This window comes from Rhipicephalus microplus, unplaced genomic scaffold, assembly GCF_043290135.1.
Source record: "Rhipicephalus microplus isolate Deutch F79 unplaced genomic scaffold, USDA_Rmic scaffold_40, whole genome shotgun sequence".
Taxonomy (NCBI): domain Eukaryota; kingdom Metazoa; phylum Arthropoda; class Arachnida; order Ixodida; family Ixodidae; genus Rhipicephalus; species Rhipicephalus microplus.
The window spans coordinates 3,680,308-3,703,681 of NW_027464613.1; the positions used below are offsets into that span (position 1 = coordinate 3,680,308).

Genomic DNA, 23,374 nt, shown 5'->3' on the forward strand with positions numbered 1-23,374 from the left:
ATCAGCGCAAAGAAAAGAGCAACACACCTCTCCCGGGAAGGCTCGAAACTACAACCTTTCGGTTAACAGCCGATCGCGCTAGCCAATTGTGCCACAGAGACAGTAGTGCAGCACTCCCACTTCCGTCAGGATATTTCTTCAGAGCTATCAGCCCAAAGAAAAAAAAGCGCAGCACCACCACCGGGTGGGCTCGAACCTCCAAACTTTCGGTTAACAGCCGGATGCGCTAGGCCATTGCGCCACGGAGACAGTCGTGCTCCACTCTCACCACCATGAGAACATAACTTCAAAGCTATCAGCCCAAAGAAAAAAAAGCGCCGAACCACCACCGGGTGGGCTCGAACCTCCAACCTTTTGGTTAACAGCTGATCGCGCTAGCCAATTGCGCCACGGAGACAGTCCTGCTCCACTCTCACCACCGTCAGAACATTTCTTCAGAGCTATCAGCCCAAAGAAAAAAAAACGCCGCTCCACCACCAGGTGGGCTCGAACCTCCAACCTTTCGGTTAACAGCCCATCGCGCTAGCCAATTGCGCCACGGAGACAGTCGTGCGCCACTCTCACCATCATCCGAACCTATCTTCAAAGCTATCAGCGCAAAGAAAAAAGCAACACACCACTCCCGGGAGGGCTCAAACCTGGAATGTTTTGGTTAACAGCCGAACGTGCTAGCCAATTGCGCCACGGAGACAGTCGTGCTCCGCTCTCACCACCATCAGAACATATCTTCAAAGCTATCAGCGCAAAGAAAAAGAAACACACCACCACCGGGTGGGCTCGAACCTCCAGACTTTCGGTTAACGGCCGAACGCGCTAGCCAATTGCGCCACGGAGACAGTCGTGCTTCACTCTCACCACCATCAGAACATATCTTCAAAGCTATCAGCGCAAAGAAAAAAGCAACACACCACTCTCGGGAGGGCTCGAAATTTCAACTATTCGGTTAACAGCCGATCGCGCTAGGCGATTAGGCCACGGAGACAGTATAGTGCAGCACTCCCACCTCCGTCAGAACATTTCTTCAGAGCTATCAGCCCAAAGAAAAACAAGCGCCGCACCTCCACCGGGTGGGCTCGAACCTCCAGCCTTTCGGTTAACAGCCGATCGCGCTAGCCAATTGCGCCACGGAGACAGTCGTGCTCCACTGTTACCACCATCAGAACATATCTCTAAAGTTATCAGCGCGAAGAAAAGAGCAACACACCACTCCCGGGAAGGCTCGAAACTACAACCTTTCGGTTAACAGCCGATCGCGCTAGCCAATTGCGCCACAGAGACACTAATGCAGCACTCCCACCTCCGTCAGGATATTTCTTCAGAGCTATCAGCCCAAAGAAAAAAAGCGCCACACCACCACCGGGTGGGCTCGAACCTCCAAACTTTCGGTTAACAGCCGGATGCGCTAGGCCATTGCGCCACGGAGACAGTCGTGCTCCACTCTCACTACCGTCAGAACATTTCTTCGGAGCTGTCAGGCCAAAGGAAAAAAAGCGCCGCACCACCACCGGGCGAGCTCGAACCTCCAACCTTTCGGTTAACAGCCGATTGCGCTAGCCAATAGCGCCACGGAGACAGTCGTGCTCCAATATCCCCACCATCAGAACATATCTTCAAAGCTATCAGCGCAAAGAAAAAAGCAACACACCACTCTCGGGAGGGATCGAACCTCCAACTTTTCGGTTAACAGCCGATCGCGCTGCCCAATTGCGCCACGGAGACAATCGTGCTCCACTCTCACCACCGTCAGAACATTTCTTCAGACTATCAGCCCAAAGAAAAAAAAGCGCCACACAACCACCTGGTGGGCTCGAACCTCCAACCTTTAGGTTAACAGCCGAACGCGCCAGCCAATTGCGCCTCGGAGACAGTCGTGCTCCACTCTCACCACCGTCACAAAATAACTTCAAAGTTATCAGCCCAAAGAAATAAAAGCGCCGCACCCCCCCGGGCGGGCTCGAACCTCCAACCTTTCGGATAACAGCCGATCGCGCTAGCCTATTGCGCCACGGAGACAATCGTGCTTCCCTCTCACCACCATCAGAACATATCTTCAACGCCATCAGCGCAAAGCAAAAAAAAGCGGCACACCGTCCACGGGTGGGCTCGAACCTCCAACCTTTCGGTTAACAGCCGAACGCGCCAGCCAATTGCGCCACGGAGACAGTCGTGCTCCACTCTCACCATCATAAGAACATATCTTCAAAGCTATGAGCCCAAAGAAAAAAAAGTGCCGCACCACCACCGGGTGGGCTCGAACCTCCAAACTTTTGGTTAACAGCTGATCGCGCTAGCCAATTGCGCCACGGCGATAGTCCTGCTCCACTCTCACCACCATGAGAACATATCTTCAAAGCTATCAGCCCGAAGAAAAAAAAGCAACAAACCACTCCCGGGAGGGCTCGAACTTCCAACCTTTCAGTTAACAGCTGATCGCGCTAGCCAATTGCGCCACGGAGACAGTCGTGCTCCACTCTCACGACCGTCAGAACATTTCTTCAGAGCTATCAGCCCAAAGGAAAAAAAGCGCCGCAACACCACCGGGTGGGCTTGAACCTCCAACCTTTCGGTTAACAGCCCATCGCGCTAGCCAATAGCGCCACGGAGACAGTCGTGCTCCTCTCTCACCACCGTCAGAACATTTCTTCAGACTATCAGCCCAAAGAAAAAAAGCGCCGCACCGCCACCGGGTGGGCTGGAACCTCCAACCTTTCGGTTAACAGCCGATTGCACTAGCCAATTGGGCCACGGAGGCAGTCGTGCTCCACTCTCACCACTGTCAGAACATTTCTTCAGAGCTATCAGCCCAAAGAAAAAAAAGCGCCGCACCACCACCGGGTGGGCTCGAACCTCCAACCTTTCAGTTAACAGCCGATCGCGGTAGCCAATTGCGCCACGGAGACAGTCGTGCTCCACTCTCACCACCATCAGAACATTTCCTCAGAGCTATCAGCCCAAAGGAAAAAAAGCGCCGCACCTCCACCGAGTGGGCTAAAACCTCCAACCTTTCGGTTAAGGGCCCGTTGCGCTGGCCAATTGCGCCACGGAGACAGTCGTGCACCACTCTCACCACCGCAGAACATTTCTTCACACTATTAGCCCAAAGAAAAAAAGCGCCGCACCACCACCGGGTGGGCTAGAACCTCCAAACTTTCCGTTAACAGCCGATCGCGCTAGCCAATTGCGCCACAGAGACAGTCGTGCTCCACTCTCACCACCGTCAGAACATTTCTTCAGAGCTATCAGCCCAAAGAAGAAAAAGCGCCGCACCACCACCGGGTGGGCTCGAACCTGCAACCATTCGGTTAACAGCCGATCACGCTAGCCGATTGGGCCTCGGAGGCAGTCGTGCTCCACTCTCACCACTGTCAGAACATTTCTTCAGAGCTATCAGCCCAAAGAAAAAGAAACGCCGCACCACCACCGGGTGGGCTCGAACATCCAACCTCTCGATCAAGGGCCGATCGCACTAGCCAATTGCGACAGCCACGGAGACAGTCGTTCTCCCCTCTCACCACCATCAGAACATATCTTCAAAGCTATCAGCGTAAAGAAAAAAACACACCGTCCCCTGGTAGGCTCAAACCTCCAACCTTTCGGTTAACAGCCAATCGCGCTAGCCAATTGCGCCACGGAGACAGTCCTGCACCACTCTCACCACTATCAAACACATCTTCAAAGCTATAAGCCCAAAGGAAAAAAAGCGCCGCACCACCCCTGGGTGGGCTCTAACCTCCAACCTTTCTGTTAACAGCCGATCGCGCTAGCCAATTGCACCACGGAGACAGTCGTGCTTCACTCTTACCACCGTCAGAACATATCTTCAACGCCATCAGCGCAAAGCAAAAAAAAAGTGACACACCGTCCACGGGTGGGCTCGAAACTCCAACCTTTCGGTTAACAGCCGATCGCGATAGCCAATTGCGCCACGGAGACAGTCCTGCTCCACTCTCACCACCATCAGAACATATCTTCAAATCTATGAGCCCAAAGAAAAAAAAGCGCCGCACCACAACCGGGTGGGCTCGAACCTCCAACCTTTTGGTTAACAGCTGATCGAGCTAGCCAATTGCGCCACGGAGACAGTCCTGCTCCGCTCTCACCACCACGAGAACATATCTTCAAAGCTATCAGCCCAAAGAAAAAAAAGCGCCGCACCACCACCGGGTGGGCTCGAACCTCCAACCTTTCGGTTAACAGCCCATCGCGCTAGCCAATAGCGCCACGGAGACAGTCGTGCTCCTCTCTCATCACCGTCAGAACATTTCTTCAGACAATCAGCCCAGAGAAAAAAAAGCGCCGCACCACCACCGGGTGGGCACGAACCTCCAACCTTTCGGTTATTAGCCGATCACGCTAGCCGATTGCGCCACGGAGACAGTCGTGCTCCAATCTCACCACCGTCAGAACATTTCTCCAAAGCTATCAGCACAAACAAAAGAGCATCACACCACTCCCGGGAGGGCTCGGAACTCCTACCTTTTGGTTAACAGCCGATCGCGCTAGCCAATTGCGCAGCGGAGACAGTCATGCGCAACTCTCACCACCGTGAAAACATTTCTCCAAAGCTATCAGCGCAAAGATAAAAAAAGTGACACACTGCTTCCGGGAGGGCTCGAACCACGAAACTTTCGGTTAAATGTCGAACGCGCTAGCCAAATGCGCCACGGAGACAGTCGTGCTCCATTCTCACCACTTTTACTTTAAAGCTATCTGCGCAAAGAAAAAAGCAACACACCACTTCCAGGAGGGCACGAACCTCCAACCTTTCGGTTAACAGCCGATTGCGCTAGCCAATTGCGCCAAGGACACAGTCCTTTTCCACTCTCACCACCATGAAAACATAACTTCAAAGCTATCAGCCCAAAGAAAAAAAAGCGCCGCAGCACCCCCGGGTGGGCTCGAACCTACAACCTTTTGGTTAACAGCCGGTCGCGCTAACCAGTTGCGCCACGGAGACAGTCCTGCTCTACTCTCACCACCATCAGAACATATCTTCAAAGCTATCAGCCCAAAGAAAAAAAAGCAACACACCACTCTCGGGAGGGCTCGAACCTCCAACCTTTCAGTTAAAAGCCGATCGCGCTAGCCAATAGCGCCACGGAGACAGTCGCGCTGCACTCTCACCACCGTCAGAACATTTCCTCAGAGCTATCAGCCCAAAGGAAAAAAAGCAACAAACCACTCCCGGGAGGGCTCGAACTTTCAACCTTTCAGTTAACAGCTGATCGCGCTAGCCAATTGCGCCACGGAGACAGTCGTGCTCCACTCTCACGACCGTCAGAACATTTCTTCAGAGCTATCAGCCCAAAGGAAAAAAAGCGCCGCAACACCACCGGGTGGGCTCGAACCTCCAACCTTTCGGTTAACAGCCCATCGCGCTAGCCAATAGCGCCACGGAGACAGTCGTGCTCCTCTCTCACCACCGTCAGAACATTTCTTCAGACTATCAGCCCAAAGAAAAAAAGCGCCGCACCGCCACCGGGTGGGCTGGAACCTCCAACCTTTCGGTTAACAGCCGATTGCGCTAGCCAATTGGGCCACGGAGGCAGTCGTGCTCCACTCTCACCACTGTCAGAACATTTCTTCAGAGCTATCAGCCCAAAGAAAAAAAAGCGCCGCACCACCACCGGGCGGGCTCGAACCTCCAACCTTTCGGTTAACAGCCGATCGCGGTAGCCAATTGCGCCACGGAGACAGTCGTGCTCCACTCTCACCACCATCAGAACATTTCCTCAGAGCTATCAGCCCAAAGGAAAAAAAGCGCCGCACCTCCACCGAGTGGGCTAGAACCTCCAACCTTTCGGTTAAGGGCCCGTTGCGCTGGCCAATTGCGCCACGGAGACAGTCGTGCACCACTCTCACCACCGCAGAACATTTCTTCACACTATTAGCCCAAAGAAAAAAAGCGCCGCACCACCACCGGGTGGGCTCGAACCTCCAACCTTTCGGTTAACAACCGATCGCGCTAGCCAATTGGGCCACGGAGGCAGTCGTGCTCCAATCTCACCACTGTCAGAACATTTCTTCAGAGCTATCAGCCCAAAGAAAAAGAAACGCCGCACCACTCCCGGGAGGGCTCGAACCTCCAACCTTTGAGTTAACAACCGATCGCGCTAGCCAATTGCGCCACAGAGACAGTCGTGCTCCACTCTCACCACCGTCAGAACATTTCTTCAGAGCTATCAGCCCAAAGGAAAAAAAGCGCCGCACCACTACCGGGTGGGCTCGAACCTCCAACCTTTCGGTTAACAGCCCATCGCGCTAGCCAATAGCGCCACGGAGACAGTCGTGCTCCTCTTTCACCACCGTCAGAACATTTCTTCAGACGATCAGCCCAAAGAAAAAAAAGCGCCGCACCACCACCGGGTGGGCTAGAACCTCCAAACGTTCGGTTAACAGCCGATCACGCTAGCCAATTGCGCCACGGAGACAGTCGTGCTCCACTCTCACCACCGTCAGAACATTTCTTCAGAGCTATCAGCCCAAAGAAGAAAAAGCGCCGCACCACCACCGGGTGGGCTCGAACCTCCAACCATTCGGTTAACAGCCGATCACGCTAGCCGATTGCGCCACGGAGATAGTCGTGCTCCACTCTCACCACCATCAGAACATTTCTTCAGACTATCAGCCCAAAGAAAAAAAAGCGCCGCACCACCACCGGGTGGGCTCGAACATCCAACCACTCGATCAAGGGCCGATCGCACTAGCCAATTGCGACAGCCACGGAGACAGTCGTTCTCCCCTCTCACCACCATCAGAACATATCTTCAAAGCTATCAGCGTAAAGAAAAAAACACACCGTCCCCTGGTAGGCTCAAACCTCCAACCTTTCGGTTAACAGCCAATCGCGCTAGCCAATTGCGCCACGGAGACAGTCCTGCACCACTCTCACCACTATCAAACACATCTTCAAAGCTATAAGCCCAAAGGAAAAAAAGCGCCGCACCACCCCTGGGTGGGCTCTAACCTCCAACCTTTCTGTTAACAGCCGATCGCGCTAGCCAATTGCACCACGGAGACAGTCGTGCTTCACTCTTACCACCGTCAGAACATATCTTCAACGCCATCAGCGCAAAGCAAAAAAAAAGTGACACACCGTCCACGGGTGGGCTCGAAACTCCAACCTTTCGGTTAACAGCCGATCGCGATAGCCAATTGCGCCACGGAGACAGTCCTGCTCCACTCTCACCACCATCAGAACATATCTTCAAATCTATGAGCCCAAAGAAAAAAAAGCGCCGCACCACAACCGGGTGGGCTCGAACCTCCAACCTTTTGGTTAACAGCTGATCGAGCTAGCCAATTGCGCCACGGAGACAGTCCTGCTCCGCTCTCACCACCATGAGAACATATCTTCAAAGCTATCAGCCCAAAGAAAAAAAAGCGCCGCACCACCACCGGGTGGGCTCGAACCTCCAACCTTTCGGTTAACAGCCCATCGCGCTAGCCAATAGCGCCACGGAGACAGTCGTGCTCCTCTCTCATCACCGTCAGAACATTTCTTCAGACAATCAGCCCAGAGAAAAAAAAGCGCCGCACCACCACCGGGTGGGCACGAACCTCCAACCTTTCGGTTATTAGCCGATCACGCTAGCCGATTGCGCCACGGAGACAGTCGTGCTCCAATCTCACCACCGTCAGAACATTTCTCCAAAGCTATCAGCACAAACAAAAGAGCATCACACCACTCCCGGGAGGGCTCGGAACTCCTACCTTTTGGTTAACAGCCGATCGCGCTAGCCAATTGCGCAGCGGAGACAGTCATGCGCAACTCTCACCACCGTGAAAACATTTCTCCAAAGCTATCAGCGCAAAGATAAAAAAAGTGACACACTGCTTCCGGGAGGGCTCGAACCACGAAACTTTCGGTTAAATGTCGAACGCGCTAGCCAAATGCGCCACGGAGACAGTCGTGCTCCATTCTCACCACTTTTACTTTAAAGCTATCTGCGCAAAGAAAAAAGCAACACACCACTTCCAGGAGGGCACGAACCTCCAACCTTTCGGTTAACAGCCGATTGCGCTAGCCAATTGCGCCAAGGACACAGTCCTTTTCCACTCTCACCACCATGAAAACATAACTTCAAAGCTATCAGCCCAAAGAAAAAAAAGCGCCGCAGCACCCCCGGGTGGGCTCGAACCTACAACCTTTTGGTTAACAGCCGGTCGCGCTAACCAGTTGCGCCACGGAGACAGTCCTGCTCTACTCTCACCACCATCAGAACATATCTTCAAAGCTATCAGCCCAAAGAAAAAAAAGCAACACACCACTCTCGGGAGGGCTCGAACCTCCAACCTTTCAGTTAAAAGCCGATCGCGCTAGCCAATAGCGCCACGGAGACAGTCGCGCTGCACTCTCACCACCGTCAGAACATTTCCTCAGAGCTATCAGCCCAAAGGAAAAAAAGCAACAAACCACTCCCGGGAGGGCTCGAACTTTCAACCTTTCAGTTAACAGCTGATCGCGCTAGCCAATTGCGCCACGGAGACAGTCGTGCTCCACTCTCACGACCGTCAGAACATTTCTTCAGAGCTATCAGCCCAAAGGAAAAAAAGCGCCGCAACACCACCGGGTGGGCTCGAACCTCCAACCTTTCGGTTAACAGCCCATCGCGCTAGCCAATAGCGCCACGGAGACAGTCGTGCTCCTCTCTCACCACCGTCAGAACATTTCTTCAGACTATCAGCCCAAAGAAAAAAAGCGCCGCACCGCCACCGGGTGGGCTGGAACCTCCAACCTTTCGGTTAACAGCCGATTGCGCTAGCCAATTGGGCCACGGAGGCAGTCGTGCTCCACTCTCACCACTGTCAGAACATTTCTTCAGAGCTATCAGCCCAAAGAAAAAAAAGCGCCGCACCACCACCGGGCGGGCTCGAACCTCCAACCTTTCGGTTAACAGCCGATCGCGGTAGCCAATTGCGCCACGGAGACAGTCGTGCTCCACTCTCACCACCATCAGAACATTTCCTCAGAGCTATCAGCCCAAAGGAAAAAAAGCGCCGCACCTCCACCGAGTGGGCTAGAACCTCCAACCTTTCGGTTAAGGGCCCGTTGCGCTGGCCAATTGCGCCACGGAGACAGTCGTGCACCACTCTCACCACCGCAGAACATTTCTTCACACTATTAGCCCAAAGAAAAAAAGCGCCGCACCACCACCGGGTGGGCTCGAACCTCCAACCTTTCGGTTAACAACCGATCGCGCTAGCCAATTGGGCCACGGAGGCAGTCGTGCTCCAATCTCACCACTGTCAGAACATTTCTTCAGAGCTATCAGCCCAAAGAAAAAGAAACGCCGCACCACTCCCGGGAGGGCTCGAACCTCCAACCTTTGAGTTAACAACCGATCGCGCTAGCCAATTGCGCCACAGAGACAGTCGTGCTCCACTCTCACCACCGTCAGAACATTTCTTCAGAGCTATCAGCCCAAAGGAAAAAAAGCGCCGCACCACTACCGGGTGGGCTCGAACCTCCAACCTTTCGGTTAACAGCCCATCGCGCTAGCCAATAGCGCCACGGAGACAGTCGTGCTCCTCTTTCACCACCGTCAGAACATTTCTTCAGACGATCAGCCCAAAGAAAAAAAAGCGCCGCACCACCACCGGGTGGGCTAGAACCTCCAAACGTTCGGTTAACAGCCGATCACGCTAGCCAATTGCGCCACGGAGACAGTCGTGCTCCACTCTCACCACCGTCAGAACATTTCTTCAGAGCTATCAGCCCAAAGAAGAAAAAGCGCCGCACCACCACCGGGTGGGCTCGAACCTCCAACCATTCGGTTAACAGCCGATCACGCTAGCCGATTGCGCCACGGAGATAGTCGTGCTCCACTCTCACCACCATCAGAACATTTCTTCAGACTATCAGCCCAAAGAAAAAAAAGCGCCGCACCACCACCGGGTGGGCTGGAACCTCCAACCGTTCGGTTAACAGCCGATCGCCCTAGCCAATTGGGCCACGGAGGCAGTCGTGCTCCACTCTCACCACTCTCAGAACATTTCTTCAGAGCTATCAGCCCAAAGAAAAAGAAACGCCGCACCACCACCGGGTGGGCTCGAACATCCAACCTCTCGATCAAGGGCCGATCGCACTAGCCAATTGCGACAGCCACGGAGACAGTCGTTCTCCCCTCTCACCACCATCAGAACATATCTTCAAAGCTATCAGCGTAAAGAAAAAAACACACCGCCCCCTGGTGGGCTCAAACCTCCAACCTTTCGGTTAACAGCCAATCGCGCTAGCCAATTGCGCCACGGAGACAGTCCTGCACCACTCTCACCACCATCAAACACATCTTCAAAGCTATAAGCCCAAAGGAAAAAAAGCGCCGCACCACCCCTGGGTGGGCTCTAACCTCCAACCTTTCGGTTAACAGCCCAACGCGATAGCCAATTGCGCCACGGAGACAGTCGTGGTCCACTCTCACCACCATCAGAACATATCGTCAAAGCTATCAGCGCCAAGAAGAAAAAAGCGACAAACCGCTCCTGGGAGGGCTCGAACCTCCAGCCTTTCGGTTAACAGTCGAACGCGCTAGCCAAATGTGCCACGAAGACAGTAGTGCAGCGCTCTCACCACCGTCTGTACATTTCTCCAAAGCTATCAGCGCAATAAAAAAAGCGACACACTGCTCCCGGAAGGGCTGGAACCTCCAACCTTTCGATTGCCATACGAACGCGCTAGCCAATTGCGCCACGGAGACAGTCGTGCTCCACTCTCACCACCGTCAAAACATTTCTTGAAAGCTATCAGCGCAAAGAAAAAAAAAGCGACACACCACTCCCGGGAGGGCTCGAACCTCCAACGTTTCGATTAACAGCCGATCGCGCTAGAATATTGCGCAACGGAGACTTTTTTTTTCTTAAATGAATGAAATTATCAACAGTAATGTACAAAGAGCATACTTCACCAGAAGTCCGGAAAACTCGCAAAAGCGTCAAGAACGAGAAGTGACTCCGGAACAGGGTCAAAAGTGTCGACAACACTGCGCACTTGAGCAGCTGCTTCTCGGAAGACAGATCTAGTCGACCATGGTGGCTCGGCATGTCCATCAATCATGCGACTTTTCCATAATGAATACAGTCCCAACAACATAAACAAGTCGTAAGGAGTATTATCAGTCAGACTCTTTTTGAACAGAAGGAACCTAATAACATTACCTGTGATTGGAAGTTCGTGCTGCACTCTCACCACCATCAGAACATTTCTCCAAAGCCATCAGCGCAAAAAAAGCAACACACATCTACCGGGAGGGCTCGAATCTCCAAACTTTCAGTTAACAGCCGAACGCGCAAGCCAATTGCTTCACGGAGACATTTTTGCTGCACTCTCACCCCCGTCAGAACATTTCTTCAAAGCTATAAGCCCAAAGAAAAAAAAGCGCCACACCACCCCCGGGTGGGCTCTATCCTCCAACCTTTCTGTTAACAGCCGATCGCGCTAGCCAATTGCGCCTCGGAAAAAGTCGTGCTCTACTCTCACCACCGTCAGAACATTTCTTCAGAGCTATCAGCCCAAAGAAACAAAAGTGCCGCACCACCACCGGGTGGGCTCGAACCTCCAGTTTTTCGGTTAACGGCCGAACGCGCTAGGCAATAGCGCCACGGAGACTGTCGTTCTCCCCTCTCACCACCATTAGAAAATATCTTCAAAGCTATCAGCGCAAAAAAAGCGACACACCCTCCCCTGGTGGGCTCAAACCTCCAACCTTTCGGTTAACAGCCAATCGCGCTAGGCAATTGCGCAACGGAGACATTCCTGCACCACTCTCACCACCATCAAACATATCTTCAAAGCTATAAGCCCAAAGAAAAAAAAGCGCCACACCACCCCCGGGTGGGCTCTATCCTCCAACCTTTCTCTTAACAGCCGATAGCGCTAGCCAATTGCACCACGGAGACAGTCATGCTTCACTCTTACCACCGTCAGAACATATCTTCAAATCTATGAGCCCAAAGAAAAGAAAGCGCCGCACCACCACCGGGTGGGCTCGAACCTCCAACCTTTCGGTTAACAGCCGAACGCGCTAGCCAATTGCTTCACGGAGACATTTTTGCTGCACTCTCACCCCCGTCAGAACATTTCTTCAAAGCTATCAGCGCAAAGAAGAAAAAAGCGCCGCACCACCACCGGGTGGGCTCGAACTTCCAACCTTTCGGTTAACAGCCGATCGCGCTGGCCAATTGCGCCACGGAGAAAGTCGTGCTCTACTCTCACCACCGTCAGAACATTTATTCAGAGCTATCAGCCCAAAGAAACAAAAGCGCCGCACCACCACCGGGTGGGCTCGAACCTCCAGCTTTTCGGTTAACGGCCGAACGCGCTAGGCAATAGCGCCACGGAGACTGTCGTTCTCCCCTCTCACCACCATTAGAACATATCTTCAAAGCTATCAGCGGAAAGAAAAAAGCGACACACCGTCCCCTGCTGGGCTCAAACCTCCAACCTTTCGATTAAAAGCCAATCGCGCTAGCCAATTGCGCTACGGAGACATTCCTGCACCACTCTCACCACCATCAAACATATCTTCAAAGCTATAAGCCCAAAGAAAAAAAAGCGCCGCACCACCCCCGGGTGGGCTCTTACCTCCAACCTTTCTGTTAACAGCCGACCGCGCTAGCCAATTGCACCACGGAGACAGTCATGCTTCACTCTTACCACCGTCAGAACATATTTTCAAATCTATGAGCCCAAAGAAAAAAAAGCGCCGCACCACCACCGGGTGGGCTCGAACCTCCAACCTTTTGGTTAACAGCTGATCGCGCTAGCCAATTGCGCCACGGAGACAATCCTGCTCCACTCTCACCACCATGAGCACATATCTTCAAAGCTATCAGCCCAAAGAAAAAAAGCAACAAACCACTCCCGGGAGGGCTCGAACCTCCAACCTTTCAGTTAACAGCCGATTGCGGTAGCCAATTGCGCCACAGAGACAGTCGTGCTCTACTCTCACCACCGTCAAAACATTTTTTCAGAGCTATCAGGCCAAAGGAAAAAAAGCGCCGCAGCACCACCGGGTGGGCTCGAACCTCCAACCTTTCGGTTAACAGCCGATCACGCTAGCCGATTGCGCCACGGAGACAGTCGTGCTCCACTCTCACCACCATCAGAACATATCTTCAAAGCTATCAGCGCAAAGAAAAAGCAACACACCACTCCCGGGAGGGCTCGAACCTCCAAATTTTCGGTTAACAGCCGAACGTGGTAGCCAATTGCGCCACGGAGACAGTCGTGCTCCAATCTCACCAACGTCAGAACATTTCTCCAAAGCTATCAGCACAAAGAAAAGAGCATCACACCACTCCCGGGAGGGCTCGGAACTCCAACCTTTTGGTTAACAGCCGATCGCGCTAGCCAATTGCGCAGCGGAGACAGTCATGCGCAACTCTCACCACCGTGAAAACATTTCTCCAAAGCTATCAGTGCAAAGATAAAAAAAGTGACACACTGCTTCCGGGAGGGCTCGAACCTCCAAACTTTCGGTTAACAGCCGAACGCGCTAGCCAAATGCGCCACGGAGACAGTCGTGCTCCATTCTCAACACCATCAAAACATATCTTCAAATCTATGAGCCCAAAGAAAAAAAAGCGCCGCACCACCACCGGGTGGGCTCGAACCTCCAACCTCTTGGTTAACAGCTGATCGCGCTAGCCAATTGCGCCACGGAGACAGTCCTGCTCCACTCTCACCACCCTGAGAACATATCTTCAAAGCTGTCAGCCCAAAGAAAAAAAGCAACAAACCACTCCCGGGAGGGCTCGAACCTCCAACCTTTCAGTTAACAGCCGATCGCGCTAGCCAATTGCGCCACAGAGACAGTCGTGCTCCACTATCAACACCATCAGAACATTTCTTCAGAGCTATCAGGCCAAAAGAAAAAAAGCGCCGCACCACCACCGGGTGGGCTCGAACCTCCAACCTTTCGGTTAACAGCCCATCGCGCTAGCCAATAGCGCCACGGAGACAGTCGTGCTCCTCTCTCACCACCGTCAGAACATTTCTTCAGACTATCAGCCCAAAGAAAAAAAAGCGCCGCACCACCACCGAGTGGGCGCGAACCTCCAACCTTTCGGTTAACAGCCGTTCACGCTAGCCGATTGCGCCACGGAGACAGTCGTGCTCCACTCTCACCACCATCAGAACATATCTTCAAAGCTATCAGCGCAAAGAAAGAGCAACACACCACTCCCGGGAGAGCTCGAACCTCCAAATTTTCGGTTAACAGCCGAACGTGCTAGCCAATTGCGCCACGGAGACAGTCGTGCTCCAATCTCACCAACGTCAGAACATTTCTCCAAATCTATCAGCACAAAGAAAAGCGCATCACACCACTCCCGGGAGGGCTCGGAACTCCAACCTTTTGGTTAACAGCCGATCGCGCTAGCCAATTGCGCAGCGGAGACAGTCATGCACAACTCTCACCACCGTGAAAACATTTCTCCAAAGCTATCAGCGCAAAGTTAAAAAAACTGACACACTGCTTCCGGGAGGGCTCGAACCTCCAAACTTTCGGTTAACAGCCGAACGCGCTAGCCAAATGCGCCACGGAGACAGTCGTGCTCCATTCTCACCACTGTCAGAACATAACTTTAAAGCTATCAGCGCAAAGAAAAAAGCAACACACCACTTCCGGGAGGGCTCGAACCTCCAACCTCTCGGTCAACAGCCGATCGCGCTAGCCAATTGCGACAGCCACGGAGACAGTCGTTCTCCGCTCTCACTACCATCAGAACATATCTTCAAAGCTATCAGCGCAAAGAAAAAAGCGACACACCGTCCCCTGGTGGGCTCAAACCTCCAACCTTTTGGTTAACAGCCAATCGCGCTAGCCAATTGCGCTACGGAGACAGTCCTGCACCACTCTCACCACCATCAAACATATCTTCAAAGCTATCAGCCCAAAGAAAAAAAAAGCGCCGCACCACCCCCGGGTGGGCTCGAACCTCCAAACTTTCGGTTAACAGCCGATCGCGCTAGCCAATTGCGCCACGGAGACAGTCGTGCTTCACTCTCACCACCATCAGAACATATCTTCAACGCCATCAGCGTAAAGCAAAAAAAGCGATACACCGTCCACGGGTGGGCTCGAACCTCCAACCTTTCGGTTAACAGCCCATCGCGCTAGCCAATAGCGCCACGGAGACTGTCCTTTTCCACTCTCACCACCATGAGAACATAACTTCAAAGCTATCAGCCCACAGAAAAAAAGCGCCGCAGCACCACCGGGTGGGCTCGAACCTCCAACCTTTTGGTTTACAGCTGATCGAGCTAGCCAATTGCGCCACGGAGACAGTCCTGCTCCGCTCTCACACCATGTGAACATATCTTCAAAGCTATCAGCCCAAAGAAAAAAAAGCGCCGCACCACCACCGGGTGGGCTCGAACCTCCTACCTTTCGGTTAACAGCCCATCGCGCTAGCCAATAGCGCCACGGAGACAGTCGTGCTCCTCTCTCACCACCGTCAGAACATTTCTTCAGACAATCAGCCCAAAGAAAAAAAGCGCCGCACCACCACCGGGTGTGCACGAACCTCCAACCTTTCGGTTAACAGCCGATCACGCTAGCCGATTGCGCCACGGAGACAGTCGTGCTCCAATCTCACCACCGTCAGAACATTTCTCCAAAGCTATCAGCACAAACAAAAGAGCATCACACCACTCCCGGGAGGGCTCGGAACTCCTTCCTTTTGGTTAACAGCCGATCGCGCTAGCCAATTGCGCAGCGGAGACAGTCATGCGCAACTCTCACCACCGTGAAAACATTTCTCCAAAGCTATCAGCGCAAAGATAGAAAAAGTGACACACTGCTTCCGGGAGGGCTCGAACCACCAAACTTTCGGTTAAATGCCGAACGCGCTAGCCAAATGTGCCACGGAGGCAGTCGTGCTCCATTCTCACCACTTTTACTTTAAAGCTATCTGCGCAAAGAAAAAAGCAACACACCACTTCCAGGAGGGCACGAACCTCCAACCTTTCGGTTAACAGCCGATTGCGCTAGCCAATTGCGCCACGGACACAGTCCTTTTCCACTCTCACCACCATGAAAACATAACTTCAAAGCTATCAGCCCAAAGCAAAAAAAGCGCCGCAGCGCCCCCGGGTGGGCTCGAACCTACAACCTTTTGGTTAACAGCCGGTCGCGCTAACCAGTTGCGCCACGGAGACAGTCCTGCTCTACTCTCACCACCATCAGAACATATCTTCAAAGCTATCAGCCCAAAGAAAAAAAAGCAACACACCACTCTCGGGAGGGCTCGAACCTCCAACCTTTCGGTTAAAAGCCGATCGCGCTAGCCAATTGCGCCACGGAGACAGTCGCGCTGCACTCTCACCACCGTCAGAACATTTCCTCAGAGCTATCAGCCCAAAGGAAAAAAAGCGCAGCACCACAACCGGGTGGGCTCGAACCTCCAACCTTTCGGTTAACAGCCCAACGCACTAGCCAATTGCGCCACGGAGACAGTCGTGGTCCACTCTCACCACCATCAGAACATATCGTCAAAGCTATCAGCGCTAAGAAGAAAAAAGCGACACACCGCTCCTGGGAGGGCTCGAACCTCCAGCCTTTCGGTTAACAGTCGAACGCGCTAGCCAAATGTGCCACGAAGACAGTAGTGCAGCGCTCTCACCACCGTCTGTACATTTCTCCAAAGCTATCAGCGCAATAAAAAAAGCAACACACTGCTCCCGGAAGGGCTGGAACCTCCAACCTTTCGATTACCATACGAACGCGCTAGCCAATTGCGCCATGGAGACAGTCGTGCTCCACTCTCACCACCGTCAAAACATTTCTTGAAAGCTATCAGCGCAAAGAAAAAAAAAGCGACACACCACTCCCGGGAGGGCTCGAACCTCCAACGTTTCGATTAACAGCCGATCGCGCTAGAATATTGCGCAACGGAGACTTTTTTTTTCTTAAATGAATGAAATTATCAACAGTAATGTACAAAGAGCATACTTCACCAGAAGTGCGGAAAACTCGCAAAAGCGTCAAGAACGAGAAGTGACTCCGGAACAGGGTCAAAAGTGTCGACAACACTGCGCACTTGAGCAGCTGCTTCTCGGAAGACAGATCTAGTCGACCATTGGTGCTCGGCATGTCCATCAATCATGCGACTTTTCCATAATGAATACAGTCCCAACAACATAAACAAGTCGTAAGGAGTATTATCAGTCAGACTCTTTTTGAACGGAAGGAACCTAATAACATTACCTGTGATTGGAAGTTCGTGCTGCACTCTCACCACCATCAGAACATTTCTCCAAAGCCATCAGCGCAAAAAAAAGCAACACACATCCACCGGGAGGGCTCGAATCTCCAAACTTTCAGTTAACAGCCGAACGCGCTAGCCAATTGCTTCACGGAGACATTTTTGCTGCACTCTCACCCCCGTCAGAACATTTCTTCAAAGCTATAAGCCCAAAGAAAAAAAAGCGCCGCACCACCACCGGGTGGGCTCGAACCTCCAACCTTTCGGTTAACAGCCGATCGCGCTGGCCAATTGCGCCACGGAGAAAGTCGTGCTCTACTCTCACCACCGTCAGAACATTTATTCAGAGCTATCAGCCCAAAGAAACAAAAGCGCCGCACCACCACCGGGTGGGCTCGAACCTCCAGCTTTTCGGTTAACGGCCGAACGCGCTAGGCAATAGCGCCACGGAGACTGTCGTTCTCCCCTCTCACCACCATTAGAACATATCTTCAAAGCTATCAGCGCAAAGAAAAAAGTGACACACCGTCCCCTGGTGGGCTCAAACCTCCAACCTTTCGATTAAAAGCCAATCGCGCTAGCCAATTGCGCTACGGAGACATTCCTGCACCACTCTCACCACCATCAAACATATCTTCAAACTATAAGCCCAAAGAAAAAAAAGCGCCACACCACCCCCGGGTGGGCTCTATCCTCCAACCTTTCTGTTAACAGCCGATCGCGCTAGCCAATTGCACCACGGAGACAGTCATGCTTCACTCTTACCACCGTCAGAACATATCTTCAAATCTATGAGCCCAAAGAAAAGAAAGCGCCGCACCACCACCGGGTGGGCTCGAACCTCCAACCTTTCGGTTAACAGCCGAACGCGCTAGCCAATTGCTTCACGGAGACATTTTTGCTGCACTCTCACCCCCGTCAGAACATTTCTTCAAAGCTATCAGCGCAAAGAAGAAAAAAGCGCCGCACCACCACCGGGTGGGCTCGAACCTCCAACCTTTCGGTTAACAGCCGATCGCGCTGGCCAATTGCGCCACGGAGAAAGTCGTGCTCTACTCTCACCACCGTCAGAACATTTATTCAGAGCTATCAGCCCAAAGAAACAAAAGCGCCGCACCACCACCGGGTGGGCTCGAACCTCCAGCTTTTCGGTTAACGGTCGAACGCGCTAGGCAATAGCGCCACGCAGACTGTCGTTCTCCCCTCTCACCACCATTAGAACATATCTTCAAAGCTATCAGCGCAAAGAAAAAAGCGACACACCGTCCCCTGGTGGGCTCAAACCTCCAACCTTTCTGTTAACAGCCGATCGCGCTAGCCAATTGCACCACGGAGACAGTCATGCTTCACTCTTACCACCGTCAGAACATATTTTCAAATCTATGAGCCCAAAGAAAAAAAAGCGCCGCACCACCACCGGGTGGGCTCGAACCTCCAACCTTTTGGTTAACAGCTGATCGCGCTAGCCAATTGCGCCACGGAGACAATCCTGCTCCACTCTCACCACCATGAGAACATATCTTCAAAGCTATCAGCCCAAAGAAAAAAAGCAACAAACCACTCCCGGGAGGGCTCGAACCTCCAACCTTTCAGTTAACAGCCGATTGCGCTAGCCAATTGCGCCACAGAGACAGTCGTGCTCTACTCTCACCACCGTCAAAACATTTCTTCAGAGCTATCAGGCCAAAGGAAAAAAAGCGCCGCACCACCACCGGGTGGGCTCGAACCTCCAACCTTTCGGTTAACAGCCCATCGCGCTAGCCAATAGCGCCACGGAGACAGTCCTTTTCCACTCTCACCACCATGAGAACATAACTTCAAAGCTATCAGCCCACAGAAAAAAAAGCGCCGCAGCACCACCGGGTGGGCTCGAACCTCCAACCTTTCGGTTAACAGCCGATCACGCTAGCCGATTGCGCCACGGAGACAGTCGTGCTCCACTCTCACCACCATCAGAACATATCTTCAAAGCTATCAGCGCAAAGAAAAAGCAACACACCACTCCCGGGAGGGCTCGAACCTCCAAATTTTCGGTTAACAGCCGAACGTGGTAGCCAATTGCGCCACGGAGACAGTCGTGCTCCAATCTCACTAACGTCAGAACATTTCTCCAAAGCTATCAGCACAAAGAAAAGAGCATCACACCACTCCCGGGAGGGCTCGGAACTCCAACCTTTTGGTTAACAGCCGATCGCGCTAGCCAATTGCGCAGCGGAGACAGTCATGCGCAACTCTCACCACCGTGAAAACATTTCTCCAAAGCTATCAGCGCAAAGATAAAAAAAGTGACACACTGCTTCCGGGAGGGCTCGAACCTCCAAACTTTCGGTTAACAGCCGAACGCGCTAGCCAAATGCGCCACGGAGACAGTCGTGCTCCATTCTCACCACCATCAAAACATATCTTCAAATCTATGAGCCCAAAGAAAAAAAAGCGCCGCACCACCACCGGGTGGGCTCGAACCTCCAACCTCTTGGTTAACAGTTGATCGCGCTAGCCAATTGCGCCACGGAGACAGTCCTGCTCCACTCTCACCACCCTGAGAACATATCTTCAAAGCTATAAGCCCAAAGAAAAAAAGCAACAAACCACTCCCGGGAGAGCTCGAACCTCCAACCTTTCAGTTAACAGCCGATCGCGCTAGCCAATTGCGCCACAGAGACAGTCGTGCTCCACTCTCACCACCATCAGAACATTTCTCCAAAGCCATCAGCGCAAAAAAAAGCAACACACATCCACCGGGAGGGCTCGAATCTCCAAACTTTCAGTTAACAGCCGAACGCGCTAGCCAATTGCTTCACGGAGACATTTTTGCTGCACTCTCACCCCCGTCAGAACATTTCTTCAAAGCTATAAGCCCAAAGAAAAAAAAGCGCCGCACCACCACCGGGTGGGCTCGAACCTCCAACCTTTCGGTTAACAGCCGATCGCGCTGGCCAATTGCGCCACGGAGAAAGTCGTGCTCTACTCTCACCACCGTCAGAACATTTATTCAGAGCTATCAGCCCAAAGAAACAAAAGCGCCGCACCACCACCGGGTGGGCTCGAACCTCCAGCTTTTCGGTTAACGGCCGAACGCGCTAGGCAATAGCGCCACGGAGACTGTCGTTCTCCCCTCTCACCACCATTAGAACATATCTTCAAAGCTATCAGCGCAAAGAAAAAAGTGACACACCGTCCCCTGGTGGGCTCAAACCTCCAACCTTTCGATTAAAAGCCAATCGCGCTAGCCAATTGCGCTACGGAGACATTCCTGCACCACTCTCACCACCATCAAACATATCTTCAAACTATAAGCCCAAAGAAAAAAAAGCGCCACACCACCCCCGGGTGGGCTCTATCCTCCAACCTTTCTGTTAACAGCCGATCGCGCTAGCCAATTGCACCACGGAGACAGTCATGCTTCACTCTTACCACCGTCAGAACATATCTTCAAATCTATGAGCCCAAAGAAAAGAAAGCGCCGCACCACCACCGGGTGGGCTCGAACCTCCAACCTTTCGGTTAACAGCCGAACGCGCTAGCCAATTGCTTCACGGAGACATTTTTGCTGCACTCTCACCCCCGTCAGAACATTTCTTCAAAGCTATCAGCGCAAAGAAGAAAAAAGCGCCGCACCACCACCGGGTGGGCTCGAACCTCCAACCTTTCGGTTAACAGCCGATCGCGCTGGCCAATTGCGCCACGGAGAAAGTCGTGCTCTACTCTCACCACCGTCAGAACATTTATTCAGAGCTATCAGCCCAAAGAAACAAAAGCGCCGCACCACCACCGGGTGGGCTCGAACCTCCAGCTTTTCGGTTAACGGTCGAACGCGCTAGGCAATAGCGCCACGCAGACTGTCGTTCTCCCCTCTCACCACCATTAGAACATATCTTCAAAGCTATCAGCGCAAAGAAAAAAGCGACACACCGTCCCCTGGTGGGCTCAAACCTCCAACCTTTCTGTTAACAGCCGATCGCGCTAGCCAATTGCACCACGGAGACAGTCATGCTTCACTCTTACCACCGTCAGAACATATTTTCAAATCTATGAGCCCAAAGAAAAAAAAGCGCCGCACCACCACCGGGTGGGCTCGAACCTCCAACCTTTTGGTTAACAGCTGATCGCGCTAGCCAATTGCGCCACGGAGACAATCCTGCTCCACTCTCACCACCATGAGAACATATCTTCAAAGCTATCAGCCCAAAGAAAAAAAGCAACAAACCACTCCCGGGAGGGCTCGAACCTCCAACCTTTCAGTTAACAGCCGATTGCGCTAGCCAATTGCGCCACAGAGACAGTCGTGCTCTACTCTCACCACCGTCAAAACATTTCTTCAGAGCTATCAGGCCAAAGGAAAAAAAGCGCCGCACCACCACCGGGTGGGCTCGAACCTCCAACCTTTCGGTTAACAGCCCATCGCGCTAGCCAATAGCGCCACGGAGACAGTCCTTTTCCACTCTCACCACCATGAGAACATAACTTCAAAGCTATCAGCCCACAGAAAAAAAAGCGCCGCAGCACCACCGGGTGGGCTCGAACCTCCAACCTTTCGGTTAACAGCCGATCACGCTAGCCGATTGCGCCACGGAGACAGTCGTGCTCCACTCTCACCACCATCAGAACATATCTTCAAAGCTATCAGCGCAAAGAAAAAGCAACACACCACTCCCGGGAGGGCTCGAACCTCCAAATTTTCGGTTAACAGCCGAACGTGGTAGCCAATTGCGCCACGGAGACAGTCGTGCTCCAATCTCACTAACGTCAGAACATTTCTCCAAAGCTATCAGCACAAAGAAAAGAGCATCACACCACTCCCGGGAGGGCTCGGAACTCCAACCTTTTGGTTAACAGCCGATCGCGCTAGCCAATTGCGCAGCGGAGACAGTCATGCGCAACTCTCACCACCGTGAAAACATTTCTCCAAAGCTATCAGCGCAAAGATAAAAAAAGTGACACACTGCTTCCGGGAGGGCTCGAACCTCCAAACTTTCGGTTAACAGCCGAACGCGCTAGCCAAATGCGCCACGGAGACAGTCGTGCTCCATTCTCACCACCATCAAAACATATCTTCAAATCTATGAGCCCAAAGAAAAAAAAGCGCCGCACCACCACCGGGTGGGCTCGAACCTCCAACCTCTTGGTTAACAGTTGATCGCGCTAGCCAATTGCGCCACGGAGACAGTCCTGCTCCACTCTCACCACCCTGAGAACATATCTTCAAAGCTATAAGCCCAAAGAAAAAAAGCAACAAACCACTCCCGGGAGAGCTCGAACCTCCAACCTTTCAGTTAACAGCCGATCGCGCTAGCCAATTGCGCCACAGAGACAGTCGTGCTCCACTCTCACCACCATCAGAACATTTCTCCAAAGCCATCAGCGCAAAAAAAAGCAACACACATCCACCGGGAGGGCTCGAATCTCCAAACTTTCAGTTAACAGCCGAACGCGCTAGCCAATTGCTTCACGGAGACATTTTTGCTGCACTCTCACCCCCGTCAGAACATTTCTTCAAAGCTATAAGCCCAAAGAAAAAAAAGCGCCGCACCACCACCGGGTGGGCTCGAACCTCCAACCTTTCGGTTAACAGCCGATCGCGCTGGCCAATTGCGCCACGGAGAAAGTCGTGCTCTACTCTCACCACCGTCAGAACATTTATTCAGAGCTATCAGCCCAAAGAAACAAAAGCGCCGCACCACCACCGGGTGGGCTCGAACCTCCAGCTTTTCGGTTAACGGCCGAACGCGCTAGGCAATAGCGCCACGGAGACTGTCGTTCTCCCCTCTCACCACCATTAGAACATATCTTCAAAGCTATCAGCGCAAAGAAAAAAGTGACACACCGTCCCCTGGTGGGCTCAAACCTCCAACCTTTCGATTAAAAGCCAATCGCGCTAGCCAATTGCGCTACGGAGACATTCCTGCACCACTCTCACCACCATCAAACATATCTTCAAAGCTATAAGCCCAAAGAAAAAAAAGCGCCACACCACCCCCGGGTGGGCTCTATCCTCCAACCTTTCTGTTAACAGCCGATCGCGCTAGCCAATTGCACCACGGAGACAGTCATGCTTCACTCTTACCACCGTCAGAACATATCTTCAAATCTATGAGCCCAAAGAAAAGAAAGCGCCGCACCACCACCGGGTGGGCTCGAACCTCCAACCTTTCGGTTAACAGCCGAA

General features: G+C 52.7%; 4 non-coding genes across 4 annotated transcripts; all 4 read right to left on the reverse strand.

Annotated features, from left to right (window-relative positions):
* Positions 1–13,445: 13,445 nt before the first annotated feature.
* TRNAN-GUU (transfer RNA asparagine (anticodon GUU)) lies at positions 13,446–13,519 on the reverse strand. Its single transcript has one exon. It is a non-coding gene; the product is annotated as a tRNA-Asn (tRNA).
* A 956-nt stretch (positions 13,520–14,475) lies between these two features.
* TRNAN-GUU (transfer RNA asparagine (anticodon GUU)) lies at positions 14,476–14,549 on the reverse strand. The gene has a single exon. It is a non-coding gene; the product is annotated as a tRNA-Asn (tRNA).
* Positions 14,550–19,502: 4,953 nt separating this feature from the next.
* TRNAN-GUU (transfer RNA asparagine (anticodon GUU)) lies at positions 19,503–19,576 on the reverse strand. The gene has a single exon. It is a non-coding gene; the product is annotated as a tRNA-Asn (tRNA).
* A 2,575-nt stretch (positions 19,577–22,151) lies between these two features.
* On the reverse strand, positions 22,152–22,225 carry TRNAN-GUU (transfer RNA asparagine (anticodon GUU)). Its single transcript has one exon. It is a non-coding gene; the product is annotated as a tRNA-Asn (tRNA).
* Between the last annotated feature and the right edge of the window lie 1,149 nt (positions 22,226–23,374).